The sequence below is a fragment of the Triturus cristatus genome, chromosome 2_1 (genome assembly GCF_964204655.1).
Source record: "Triturus cristatus chromosome 2_1, aTriCri1.1, whole genome shotgun sequence".
NCBI lineage: Eukaryota > Metazoa > Chordata > Amphibia > Caudata > Salamandridae > Triturus > Triturus cristatus.
In genome coordinates, this window is record NC_140581.1 from 56606165 (window position 1) to 56621785 (window position 15621).

General features: G+C 38.3%; 1 pseudogene; it reads right to left on the reverse strand.

Annotated features, from left to right (window-relative positions):
• Positions 1-5336: 5336 nt before the first annotated feature.
• On the reverse strand, positions 5337-5814 carry LOC146863720 (cold-inducible RNA-binding protein pseudogene; annotated as a pseudogene).
• Positions 5815-15621: the final 9807 nt, after the last annotated feature.

Consider the following 15621-nt stretch of genomic DNA (forward strand, 5'->3'; position numbering starts at 1 on the left):
CCCATAAACTCCTCCAATTACCCAGCGAGCACCCTGTACTTATCCAATCACTCCGCCAAAACCCAGGCACTTATAAATTCACCATGTACTCTCCTTGCAGTACTCTAATCTTCCAGTCAGTAGCCATGTAGTCATGGAGTGACCCAGGCACTAACACATGCACTGCTACAATTCCCTGTGCACTACCAATGCAGACCTCTAACCAACTACACAGTACTGATTCACTCCTCCAATTACTCAGGTTATATCGATGCACTCCAGAAATCCCTCTGTCACTACCCGTGCACTCCTCCAATCACCCATCCATCATCATGTACTTATCCAATCACTCCTCCAAAACCCAATCAGTTATAACATCACTATGCACTGTCCTTGCAGCACTCTAATCATCCAGTCACTACCCATGTACTCATGCAGTGACCCTGGCACTAACTCATGGCAAATACAGAAGAGGTCATGCTCATTTCAGGGGTTACCAATGCATAGTGTTCCCTAGTGTATGTAGGTGTTTTCACTGCATTCTAAGTGCCTTTTAGCATAGCACTGGCTCCGGTCCTGGTTAGTCAGAGTCAGTTACCACCAGTACCCGTCACTAAAAAGTTGGGGGCACAGGAGGACTTTCTGCTCCTCTGTTGGTTCTTTCTGTGCATCTCTTGCTTCTTCCTGTACTTTTCTTCATCTTTCTGGACTTCTGTTACCTCGTTCTGCATTTGTCTTGCTTCTTGCATCACTTTTCTTCCTCTTTCTTCACATGTCCTAACTTTGTAGGCATAGTTAGAAATTAGCATTTAAAAAACCATTGAAATTCAGTGAAAAAAACATAGGTTTCAGGCATGTTATAGTAAGAAATGAGCATTTAAAAACCATTGAAATTCACTGAAAAAAACATAGGTTTCAGGCACGTTATAGTTAGAAATTAGCATTTAAAAAAACCTTAGAAATTCACAGAAAAAACCATAGGTTTCAGGGACGTTATAGTAAGTTGAACATTTCACTCGTAAAAAACCATAGAAATTACCCTGTTATAGTTAGTTCAGCTATCTATAACTCATGCCCCCGCAGTGCACTGCTGATGACGTCACATATTACATTATTCATGACATGGTCAGTGACATCATCCACGTGAAAATCTGATCCACCTCCTCACACTGTAATATAACCTTTGATACACCCACTGAACCAGTTTCTACATACACACTCACTGATTCCTAAGTCTACATACACATCCACTCATTCACCCATAGAATCACTCATAGATGTAGTCACTCATCAATACAACGCTATCATAAGCACTTATACATCTATACAGACACTCACACACCACCACTCAACCAGTTACTCACACACCTAGTCAGTCATGCAAAGAATCAATCACACTTCCATTTACTGACCTATACATTTGTACACACACCACATGAGTTATTCAAACAGAAACAAATGCGTACTTACTCTTTTCTACAATCACTGATACAAGTGCACACTCATCCATGCAGCCACTCTCACAATCACTGACTCTCATGTATAGTCATTTATATACTTCAACTTTCACATACACTGCCTTTTATATATGTAGTTACTTGGACATGTAACATTGAGACATCCATTCTCTCATCAACACAGCATACACACACTCACACAGCTGTTTCCACATACACTCTTGAACCTGTACACTCAGTGAATCAACCACTCAAACATCTATGTGCAGACTCACACACCTCCCGCGCACCCACACACACACCCAGGCACCCATACAGATACTCAGACAACCAATCAATAACCCATATAGATCCTCATTTAGCTACTCACCAACCCATGCAACCACTTACACGCAAACTGACAATCTAAACTGTGTGTATGTCTGTATCAGTCACTAACCCATGCATTCAGTAAGACACATGCAATCACTCACTTAAACAGTCAGTCACACACCTACTAAATCCTCCATCCAGACACGGATACACCCACTCATTCTTCAATACACCTTGGTATATATATAATACATGTTTAAACTTTATAGAAACACACAATCACTGGATGATGTCATCAGTGATGTCATTTAAGATGTCAGCAGTGATGTCATCAGTGATGTCACTGACCATGTCATGAATGATGTAATATGTGACGTCATCAGCAGTGCATTGCGAGGGCGTGAGTTATAGTTATCTGAACTAACTATAACGGGGAATTTCTTTGGATTTGTATGAGTGAAATGTTCAACTAACTATAACGTCCCTGAAACCTATGGGTTTTTTTCTGGAATTTCTAAGGTTTTTTAAATGCTAATTTCTAACTATAATGTGCCTGAAACCTATGTTTTTTTCAGTGTATATATATATATATAGATAATTTTTTTTTTCTCACAAAGTTAGGTAGACACACGCTCAGCCTTCAGCAGAATCCACATAAAAATAAATGCAGGAAACTGTTTATTCACACCTTCTATTTGCATTTTTAAGCTACCATATTGAACTTGAACCATGTTGAACTTGTGACCTGTCAGTACAGGTGAATGTTGCAGAAACTTAGTAGTGTGATGTTAAAAAATAGTATTATTGGAAATAGGTTTTTGAACTCCCGCAAGTGTTTGCGGCTCCATTGCGACGCTACACTGCAGTGCCGTGGTGGAATTGCGACTCCAAAAAATTACAGAACCAGTTTGGACACTTTTATAGGACAGTTAGAAAGGGTTAAGAATGAGAGGGAAAGTTTGTCATTACTGGTTTTACCTTGTTGAGAGTGGTGCATTACATTTATTGTGTGCAAAGAAAATCTTTTATGAGTTTCATATTTTGCAATTCTTTTGAAAGGTGAGTTAGAAATGTGTGAAGTCTACTATGTATTATGTAGTAGTGCTTTACTCTTTGTAGTGATATTCTTAGATTTGAAAAGCTTTATTTTCAAACTTGAAATTATTTGAGAACTGTGATGTTTGAATCATGTTGCGAAACGTAGAGTTGTGTATTGTTGTTTGTTTTATTGTAGTGAAATGATGATTGAAATAGTTGCTGCATATTAATATTTGAACATTAATAGATGGATTAGTGACTATGGTAGTTTGCATAAGACTATGGAAATGTACAGTTAAATTACACCCACCTACAGCCCCACTCTGTCAAGTTTTAAGGTCTTTATGGTCTTGTGACTGAGGTATGTCTCTTCTTGCACATGTTTTCATATGTGTTATGCATCTGAAGATGCGAGACATATAAAACACATGTATAAATCTATTTATATGTTTCTTTTATATATGATGCTACTATCAAAAGGCACAGACATATGCATGCATGCTTTCAGGAATATGGTGAGACTTACAGCAGAGACATGCAAGGGGTTGCTGCTTTATATTTGGCTAGGCTCAACACCCTAAGTAGTCATAGAATGGTGAACCTGCAGAACAAAAGTGAGGTTTAAGACATGTTGGCAGAGGGATTAGTGATAAGAGAGCTTTGTATGAGTCGGTGGAAATGCACACTCGAAATATACTGCATATTTTCAGTGTCTGCTTGAAATGTGAAGTGCAGTCTGTCAAGTTTTAAGATCTGCATGGTCTTCTGATTGAGGTATGTCCCTACTTGCAGATGTATTCGCATACCTCTTATGTATCTGAAGATGCTTGATGTATAAAACACAGGTATACATCTAGTTGTATGTTTAATTTATATATGATGCCACTAGGAAAAGGTATAGACACGTAGATGGATGCTTTCAGGAATATGGTGAGACTTACAACAGAGACATGTGAAGGGTTGCTGCTTTGTATTTGGCTAGGCCCAACACCCTGAGTAGTAGTAGAATGGTGACGTGGCAGCATAAAAGTGATGTTTAAGATATGTGTGCAGAGGGATTAGTGATAAGGCTACTGTGTATGAGTCTGAGAAAAGGTAGACTTGAAGTGTGCTGCATAAATCTAGGTGTCTGTTTGAAATGTGAAGTGCTGTCTGTCGAGTTTTAAGATCTTCATAGTCTTGTGACTGAGGGATGTCACTACTTGCACATGTGTTCTCACATGTGTTATGCATCTGAAGATGCTCGACGCATAAAACACAAGTATACATCTATTTGTATGCTTATGTTATACATGATGCTACTAGAAAAAGGTGGAGACATATGCATGCATGCCTTCAGGAATGTGGTGAGACTTACAGAAGAGACATGCAAAGGGTTGCTGCTTTACATTTGACTAGGCCCAACACCCTAAGTAGTCATAAAATGGTGAAGGTACAGCAGAAAAGGCAGGTTTAAGAGATGTTGGCAGAGGGATTAGTGACTAGGCTACTATGTATGAGTCTGTAGAAAGGTACATTTGAATTACATCTCTGAAGTTTCATGGTCAGTATGGTCTTGTGACTGAAGTATATCTCTACCTACTCATGTACTCTGACATGTGCTATCCATCTGAAGATGCTAGATTTGTAAAACACAGGTATACAACTATTTGTATGTGTATTTTACCAGTGATGCCAGTAGCGAAAGGTTATCACACATGCATGCATTCTTCAGGAATATGCTGAGACTTCCAACAGAGATTTGCAAAGGGTTGCAGTGTTATAGGCCCAACCCTGAGTAGTGGTAGAATGGTGAAGCTGCAGCACACAAATAAGGCTTAAGAAGTGTTGGCAGAGGGATTAGTGATTAGGCTACTTTGTGTAAGTCTGTGGAAAGGTACCCTTGAAATACACCACATAATTGTCAGTGTCTGCTTAAAATAGGAAGTGCTGTCTTAAGGTCTGCATAGTCCTGTGACTGAAGTATGTTTCTACTTACTTATGTATTCTTATATGTGTTATCCACCTGAAGATGCTAGATGTGTAAAACACATGCATTCATCTATTTGTAGATTTTTCAGATTTTTAACTGGGTTTCGTGAAGCGACGAAATTCAGATACAAGAAATCTGTAGTCACTTCAATTCAGCATTAAAGGAAAATATTTTCAGTACAAAATAAAAAAGGACGTCGAACATTGAACCTTAATAAAGGTTGTATGCTGGCCGCCGGGCCCTAGTGAAGCCAGCTATGAATATGCCAAGGAGGTGTGCCCTTTTGTTTACAAGCACCAAACTGTGCCCAACCTTGTCACTTAAGTCCATAAAACTGATAAATAAAACCCAGTCGAACAGTAACAACTCATTGCTCTTTGATCTAGAAAAATAAAGTACCCCCAATGTAAAGTAACTGGCTCATGAACGAGGATGCTAGGATGAACTTTGAACAGGATTAGCTAAAGATACTATTGCAGGTGGACTATGAGAATGAATCAGCGAGGCTCCATAATTCTTTCTAAATACCGTCATTGGAAGGTCGATCTTGAGTCTGGAACGGTTACATCGTTGTGAGCTTAGCTGTCATAGCTGTCACTGTAGGAGCCTCCGGAGCATTCGTAGCCGCCTTGACTCCTGCCGCTGCTTTAGTAGTCCCTGGAGCCCCGGTATCCGCCGTCACCATAGCCTCCGCTGCGGGAGTCAAAGCGGCTGCTGCTGTAGATGTCTCCGCCATGGCCTCGGCCTCCACGGAAGCCCAATCTGGACGAGCTGCCCCGGTAGCCTCCTCGGCCACCATGCTCAGACTTGCCGGCCTGGTCCACATGGATCTTCTGCCTGTCCAGAGTCCTGCCATTATGGCCTGCAGCGCATCCTTCACATCTTCCTGGTTCTCAAAGGTGGCAAAGCCGAAGCCCTGGAACGCTGCATCTCCCGGTCCTTAACCACAACAACTTCCACGATCTGCCTGTACTTAGTGAAGTGCTGCTTCAGGTTCTGCTCGTCCGTGTAGAAGCTCAGGCCACCCATGAACAGCTTTCCATCATCGGATGACATGATTCTAGATCGAGCTGCAGACTTCACAGATGTTCAAAGTTTCCGAGAAAATACATCTATTTGTATGCTTCTTTTATATATGAGGCTACTAGGAAAAGGTGCAGACACATGCATGTATGCTTTCAGGAATATGGTGAGAGGTACAACAGAGACATGTGAAGGGTTACTGTTATGTATTTGGCTTAGCTCATCACTCTGAGTAGTAGTACAATGGTGAAGCTGCAGCACAAAAGTGAGGTTTCAGACATGTTAGAATAGGGATTAGTGATTAGGCTTCTTTGCATGAGTCTGTGGAAAAACACAGGCATACAACGATTTGTATGTTTCTTTTATATATGGTGTCACTAGCAAAATGTGCAGACACATGCATGCATGCTTTCTGGAATATGGTGAGACTTACAACCGAGACATGTTAAGGGTTGCCGCTTTATATTTGTGTAAGCTTAACACTCTAGGTGTTATTTTGAATTGGGAAAACCAGTTTGTGAAGTTTAAGTTACTTTATGGTGTTGTGAATGATGTATATTTCTACTTCTGAATCTATTGTCAGATGTATTATACATCTGAACCTGATTAGTTCAGGTAGTAGTAAAGATATCCTTTAGTTCTGCTCTGTCATTCTGTTGCAGAAGTTGTAATGTCTTCTGAATGAAGCAATTGTGCAGTGTCTGACATAGCTTGTTCAATACACAGGTGCCATATTTTATGAGTAGAAATGAATACATACTTTTTTTTACTCAAATGTAGATAGTATGTGCTCTAAGATGTTATTGTTTAAATGTTTGGTTGTTATTATAGGTTTGATAATATGTAAAGTATAATATTCTAAATAGTTATGTCTTATTGAGACATTTGCAATGCAATTGAAAGTATTTGTTTATTTAATAGATAAGAATATTTGTAAATATTTATTTAAAAGAAAAGACAAGAAAAAAACAGGACTTTTTAAAGGAAACAAAAGCAGAAATTAGATGAAGTTCAAAATGTTACATTGAAAAAAATACTTCTGGTAAGAGAACTAAAGAGTTTGTTAAAAGACTTTTAAAAAATAAAAAGACTTTTCAAAATGTGGAAAAGAGGAAAGAAAGTTCTACAAACCCATCGGAAGGAAATGAAAAATGGACATATTAATAGAAAATCATGTTTTGGGAAAACAATCCATGTTGGAAGAAGGCTGAAAGAATATAACGACATCAGGAAGAGAATGTATAAAAGTAGAGTACTAAAAATGTATTGAAACATTGTAAAAAATATAAACGATCAGCAGCTTATAAGAAAAAGCAACAGATTGAACGTGTAGTAGAAAAAGCTTTTATATTGAACCAAAAATTATTTATATTGGTATTGCAGAGAATGAAAACATTGAAGAAAACTATACAGTTTCTAAAGGAGAAAAGCAAAAGAAAACGACTGGTTACTAGAATTAACTTTTGCAAAATGTTTACTGGTGATTGAAAGCACACTTCTAGTACTGAGCCTTTCTTTAATGAAGAAAGCTATTCTCAACAAAATACATTAGTTCATGCAGTTGATACTAGTGGTTGTTGCTATGAGATGAAAGATGGTTGTCCAATTAAAAAAGAAAATATGGTTCCATGGAATGTAGAAGAAGTAATAGCTGAAGAAATTCAATGAAGGTGTACACAAGCTCCATTATATAAGTGGGGTTGTAGCAGTATTCCTAGTATTCAACAGGAAACTATTGACATATTATGAGTATTTTTAGAAGACTATGCCAAACAAAGTCTTAAATAGAAGATTAAGATGTTACGAGAACTAGATTAATGCAAAGGAAGAAAATATACTAACTTGCAGGGTCATTCTATGGCTTGTCTTTCATCACTTAAGAATGTTAGCAGTACACCACTCAGAAATGGGTAAGTTAGTAAGGAAACTCTACTATGTAAAAAGTCCTGCATTATGTTTAAGTGAAATGAACAAAGCTCTTTTGCATAGTTCAGTGTCAGATATAGAGAAAGTTTGTGATGATATACAGTTTTGTTTATTTGGTTTACAAGAGGAGAGTAGAGAAAGTGAGAGCTCGATACGTTTAGATGTTAAAGAACAGGTAGAAGAAATTAGTACTGATAAGTTTGCAGAAGAAATTACAACGTTTAAGATAGTCCCATCTGAAAAACCAAACTATGTTTGTATTTGTTGTCAACATACTCACTATAGAAGAATGTATGACGTTACAACGCATACATTTAGAATGCATGCCTTTACAATGCATTCTTTTACATCGCACTCCATTACATTGCATTTTTAGAAACCATCTTTACAACGCATTCCATTACATTGCATTATAACATTACAACGCATACCATTACAATGCATACCATTACATCGCATTTAAAGGTAAGTGTTGGATAGTGTAGGGGTAATAATTACTATTTTAACTCCAGTGAGAGCAACAGTAGGGTAAGTGTTGGATAGTGTAGGGGTACAAACTACTATTCTAACTCCAGGGAGTGCAACAGTAGGATAAGTGTTGGATAGTGTAGGTGTAAAAATTACTATTCTAACTCCAGTGAGTGCAACAGTAGGGTAAGTGTCAGATAGTGTAAAGGTACTATGAGTTGTAATGGTATGCATTGTAATGACTTGCGATGTAATGCCTGCATTGTAGTGACATGCATTATAATAACATGTATTATAGTGACATGCAATGTAATGGCTGCGTTGAAATGATATGCGATGTAAAGGATGTTGAGATGTAATGATTGCGTTGTAAAAGTAGTGCGATGTAGTGATTGCGTTGTAAAGGTTATTTCCATGAAAGAAGTCAAAATAGGAATGTTGATCTATATTTAAAAAATGAAAAGGAAAACAATGATAAGTGGGAGCAATTAGGTGCTTGTTTGTGTAAGGTCTTTTTGAGTTGACTACTGATCAACGTATTTGTAAATATTGTTACAACAAATTAGAAGACAACAAAATGCCAGCTAGAGCTGTACATTGCAACTTAGAGTTGGTAGGGATTCCTCTGAAACTGGCAGATTTAAATACATATGAATCCATTCTTGTTCAATCTTTGCACCCGTTTCTGGCTATAGTTCTAATGGAGCCTAAAACAGGTGTACTGCCTTCAACACATGTACAAAGAGGTCTTAAAGGAAGAGTTATGTACTTACCTTTACATTTTAAGAATGTTTTTCAAACTGCTGGTATAGACAGGGAGGAATTTGACCCTGTAGTTATTCTAGTCATGGTGTGCCAATTTAAGGGCCAATTAGGATGGCGGGCGGTTTGCCCCCGCCGGCCCGGCAGTAGCCACCACCGGCCCGGCAGGGGCGAACCGCCCACCATCCACACCAGAAAGACCCCCCGCTATATTAGCATGGCTGGGGGGTCTGGTGCAGACGGAAAGACCGTTTGCCGCTTTTCCACTGGTCGACTCATCGACCGGGCAGAAAACATGTTTAATATGGTGGCGGTGTCTGCAAGACACCGCCATCCATATTAGGATATTGGCGGAGATCAGCCTTTCCATGGCGGTGTTGCCACCATGGAAAGTCATGCAGTCTTTGCTATTGGAGAAGGTTGGGGGTTTGGGGGTACACATGGGGGGTTCCTATGGTACCCCCTTACATTGGCAAGGACAAGGTGGCAGGCACTGCGCGGTGCCTGTCACCTTGTGCATACCAATGCACAATGTGAATTCCCAGCATTGTGGCGGGGGTGCTGTGAGCTCCGCCCACCACAATGATTGAAATGGGGGATGCCACCACCACGGTCGCATCATAATTTCACTTGCGGGACCACTGCACCCCTGGCGGATGGTCCCACATTCCGTTATGGTGGATAGACCCCTAAGAGTCGAAAAATATGGCAAGAGTTTGTAGATGTTAATAAACTTCAAAAGACTATATTGTTATCTGGTGCAGAATAATATGTGTTATAAGAATGTAAGCGTTGATGAACAGGAAATATGTTTAAAAAATAAAACAGAAATTTCAAGTGGCCAAGTAGAAAAAGGGGACAAGTCTGAGAGTGAAGAGATTTAGGAACATTACAGTATACATCCTCTACATTTAAAATATTTAGTAGGAAACAATATTGAATTATCTCAAATGAAGAAAGCCAAGGCAATTCCCATGAGTCTATGGTAAAATGTTTAGAAGCACAGTGTTTTTCACAGCTCTTCCCCACTGGAGAAGGTGAACAAAATGATGATCGAGCAGTACAGATTCCAGCTTCAGAATACCGCTCAACAAGATTGTACTCAGAAGATCCAAGATTTCGACAGTGTATATATATTTCATCTTCTCTTTGAAAGTAATTTGTCTGCACATTCATATGCAATGAACCATACATTAAAAAAAGGAGTTCATCTACCACATGTTTTTGCAAAAGAAACTCATGGACAAAGTTCAACAAACAGACAAACAGTTAGAATCTAAGTTAATAAATGTGATGGCGTGTTGTGGGACCATTGAGTATTGGTATCGTCGTAATGGAGAAATTATTAGGGGTGGGCGGAATTTGCGAAATCCACTTTTGCAAATTATCGCGAAAATGTTTAAAATTATCGCAAACAAGCGGAAATATCGCGAAGATGCGGAATTTTTTTTCCAGCATGTTCGCGAGATTTTCTGCATGGTTGCGGGTCGCCAACTTACCCATGTGGTTGCTCGCGGGCGCGGCAATCTTGTTTTGAGTTGTCTCGCGGTGCATGATCGCGAGAAGAAAGACGTGATCGCGCGACGCATGACGTCACTGCGGGCGCGAACTGTCGCGAGACAGCGCAAATGGCTAAAAACAATCCAACATCTTAAGGAGAACGCGACCGGATTAAGAAAACTTGTCGGCGAACGCAGGGATTCAGGTAAGGCGATCGCGCGCGCGCGAGAATGTATTATTTTACAGCGCGAGCAAGAAACAAATTATCGCCAAGCTGCGGAAAGCAGAAATTTTGACATTTTCGTGCTCTCCGCGGAACGCGAAATGTTCAAACTATCGCAATTTCCGCGAACGGAACGAAATGTTTGCCCAGGCCTAGAAATTATATGTATGTTAAGAAACGTAGATACCCCTACATGGTTTGTGACGCTTAACTTTGCTGAATATGCATGAGACAATTTACTTAAATTTCTACGAGAAGCAAATTTAAATGTAAAAAAGATTGAATATTGAACTGAAGACACCTGGGGAACTATGTTGCTTGGATCCCGTAATTGTCTGCTGATACATTAGCCATAGGCTTCTAAGTATGATGTCATTTATCTGCAATAAAAGTATTCCTATTCTTGGAGAAGAAACTGATTTCTTTTGGCGAAAAGAGTACCAAGCCAGAGGTGATCCTCATATTCACATGTTAATATGGATCAAGAATGCTCCAAAATATTGAACTGATACTGATGAAAGTGTTTATTCTTTTATTGAACAGTATGTTACCTTTTCCATTCCAAGAGAAGCAGGAGAAAAATACCTTGAGACACAATTCTCTGAAGAATACTTACAACTTAAAAAGAACCGAAGATTCAAAGTATATTAATGACTACAATACAGGTATTTTGACAATGTGGAATGCAAAAATGGAATTCAATATATTGCAGATAATTCAATTGCTGTTGCTCACTATGCTACATCATATATAACTAAATCTGAAAAGACAAACATGAAAGAAATATGGGAAGAAATTTCACAGGAAAAGAGTCTTAGCAAGAAATTGTACAGCTTTAGCTTGAAAATGCTTTCCCACCAAGAGATTGGATCCTATGAATGTTCGGATCGGTTAAGATCTGCAAGTTTATATTCAAATTCAAGTGGAATCATTTGGAAAAGTTTAGGTCTAACCTGCACACGAATACGAGTATTGAAAACATTACAAGAAATTGAATACTTAGCACTGAATAAACTAGAAAGTACAGATATTGTTAAAACTAATATGTTGGATACATACTATCCCAAAAGGAGTCCATATCTAAAAAAATGTATATGTCTCTATGAAATACTTCAACATTATAGGTTTAAAAGAAACATTACTGAAAATATAAATGAAGAAAGATATGCAGTATTTGGATGTGACTGATGTTTGGTTAAACTTGTGAAAGGAAATCTTAATAACCACCAATAACTCAGTTGTGAAAGTCCAGACAAGAGGGAATTTTTCTATTTAGGATTTTGCGTTTGGTTAAACCTTGGCGTAGTGAAGCAGAATTAGTTGGAGATTTCGACTGCTATGAAGATTCTTTCGATGCATATAAAGATAGCATTCAATGCACAATCTTTCCAACCTTTCTACAAATGCTAATTGATATGATTGAACAAGAAACAACTAGTGCAGCTGAAAGAGCTAGAGAGAGTTATCCAAATATTCAAAGTTCAGGTCCACTAAGTCAAGATCCACTAGGATAACCAATTATTGAAAATGAAGCAGCAATAGCCATGAATGAAGTAGAAACTGCAATGCAACAAGCAAAACGGGATATTATTCAGTTGGAATAGTTAAAAGAACAGCTAAACATTGAACAAAAATAAATATTTCTACAAGTGACATAACAGATACAACATGGTTTGCAACATGAAAAAAAGAATGACAATGCTCATCATTTAAACCAATTCTAATGTACATCTGTGGTCAAGCTGGAAGAGAAAAACATTTCTTAATTAAGTTTTTGACTAGTTATCTGCACATAACTACAGAATCACATTTATCTTGTGTTGAAACAGCTCCTACTGGATTAGCAGCACACAACATTAAAGGGATTACTTTACACTGATTACTTATCCTACCAGATGAACATGAAAATAAATTGTAATATCACAAGCTATCTGGAGAAGCTTGTTATGAAGTGTCAAATGTACTGAAGAAAATGGAAATTCTAATCATTGATGAGGTGAGCATGGTCTCAAACTTAATGCTTGCCTTTGTACACTTGAGAATGCAACAGATTTTAAAAACAGATTACGATGTTCTGTTTGGGGAAAAACATGTAATTGTATTCAGAGATCTACTGCAACTTATTAATGGAAAAGAGCAACCTGTTTTTAAAACACTTGTCCATGAAGATACTAGAAAATCTTTGGGAAGTATTGGAAATGCGAACATTTTGTCACATTTTGAATATAAAGAATTTACTAAGAATATGCGACAAGCAAGTGATGAACATTATGGAAATATTCTTGGGGATATAAGAATGTATGCATTGATAAAACATGGTAAACAAGCTTTAGAAAGTCAGCTAATAAGGAACTTGTTTACAACTGGAAATACAGCGGCTTAAATTATGTACAATATCCTTGAAGAAAAGAAATCTATAATTTGCCTAATGCCTACACTGCAAGAGTGTTCTACATTTAATGAAGAACTTTTAAACTGGAAAAACAACAAATAGTGGAAATTGAGGATATTGATACAATTGAACATCAAGGAGTGACTATTCTTCTCACAGAAAAACTACAGTCAAAATTAGATTCTTTGGAAAAGTCTGAATCTAAGACTGCAGGCTTAGAAAAGACTTGTATAAACTGTTGGGTAATGTTTTGATGTAATTTGAATGTAGAAGAAGGTTTAGTAAATGGAGCAATGGGAAAAGTTGTTGTTTTTATAAATTTTCAGAACAGAGATGGAATAGTCTTTTTGAAGATGAAATTTGATCAGATTAAAGTGTTAAGACAGATTGGGTGTTGTGCTGTACACTTTTTGCTTATAAAAGAGTTGTATGTTTGCAGACAACAGTTTCCTTTGTCTTTAGCCTATGCAGTAACTATTCATAAATCTCAAGGTTTAAGTGTAGATAGTGCTTTGGTAAATATTGGAAGTACAGTGTTCAAAGAGGGAATGGCGTAGTTGCATTGTCTCAAGTAAGAACATTATCTGGTTTGTATTTAATTGCTTTTGATGAGAAACAGGTTAGTGCTGATACAAATTGTGTAAGAGAGTACAACCGTTTAAGAAAACGCTATACTCCTCATTTAGGTGAATATCCCATATATGCGAAACGTGTAGTGTGTTCAAAATGGAAATATGTCAACCCTTTAATTGAGGTTCAAAAAAAGAATACAACTGAAGAGAATCATGAAGGTGTAAAGAAATGAAAATGGCAATTGATGAAATTAATGAGATAATAGGATACCAGTAGGAAAATAGTTTCAGGTATCAACTGCTATGCTTAAGTGATTTTGAATGTTGTGTTTTATCATTAAGATCGTCATTGTGAAATTATGGGAAATCATGAAAAAACATTTTGTTCTTTATTATGTCATGTATTTCAAAAGTTGGTAACTGACAGAAGTAAAATCCATACATGCTTCTGGTGTTCGACATCTTTGGCTAGATGTACTGGTTCTTTGACATTTACACCTAATGCTTATGCTTGGAGTATTAGATCATGAAGGAATCAGAACGATTCATATACTTGATGATACCAGAGTGCAAATAAGTAACTTTTAACAAATTAGTAAAAACAGCCAATCAGGATATGAAATATTTGCATTGTAAATCTACAATACATATAGAAAGACGTGGAACATATCTCATTTTAATGATTCAACGTTGCAGAGCAAATGGTAGAAAATTGGAGACCAAAATAAGAACACATTTTTGCAAGTCTGGATACTATACTGTGTATTTAAAGTGTAATAAAGGATGGACTCATGGCAGGAATGCCCACTTGCAATTCGATTCAAATCTAGGTTGCCTTTCAATTTACCGAATTCATATTTTATATTTTTGAAGCCAATGTTTTGAATACATTATTCAGCCTTTGGGAAGATGTGAACACAGACTAACACATTTATGTTGGACTTTTTCTAAGTTAAAGTTTTGAATACATACATTATTCAGCCTATTGAGAAGATGTGAACTGAGACAATTACCAATTATAATTAGTGTTTGGGTTATTATTTGTGCTAATTGATATTGCATTTGGAAAATTGTATTTAAAAGCAATAGTTTATATATTTGTATCTATTTTGTACCAGATGAAAATAAGAGTGTACATTTTAGCAAATGTTCTTCAGAGTAATAAAAGACTTAGGTGCCGATTCCGATCCTGTAAAACCCAGGTATGAATGGTCGTACGGAGCGTATTCTCCGTCTGACTCGTACCCGGGAAAACCACCTTACAAACCAGCAAGTACGATTCGTACAGAAATACCATTTCTGTACGATTCGTCCAAAAAACGACCGGTAAAAAAATACCTAGTATTCTGATCCTGGACAGCGCGTACGCGACGTCCGCACGGAGTCAGGCAGCGTTTTACGGACCAGCAAGTACGATTCGTCCCTACGTCATTCCGCACAGCTATTTTTTTTACGCCACATAAAAAAAGCCGGAAACATGAGTCCGACGCGAAAAAGGAGCCCTGGTACGCGACGGACAGACATGGACCCCATCCTACGTGTCATCCCGGCCCTCTTAGCCTACGACCTGGTGCACAGAAACCGACGCATACGCTGCAGAAGGTGAGAACAACACCCAAGGGGTCAAGGGGGGGTGAGGGACAGGAAACATACCCCCTAACCAAAGTAAAACCTACAAAATTGAGGACATACATTACCTCCAGTGTCTGGTCACTTTGGGGGGCGTGTCCACCAATCCCTGTGTACCGCAACAACGGAAGTGGACGTGTACGCGTACCCCTATGGCAACACTACAATAGTGCTATGCACCGTACTCACTCATACATAGCGTGGGTACGGTCCGTTGCACTATATAAGTGGTGCCGTGGGGGTACGCGTGGTACGGACCGTACCCACGCTCTGAGGGCATGGGTACGGTCCGTACCACCATTGTAGTGGTAACTAGGGGTACGCGTGGTACGGACCGTACCCACACTCTCAGAGCGTGGGTACGGTCC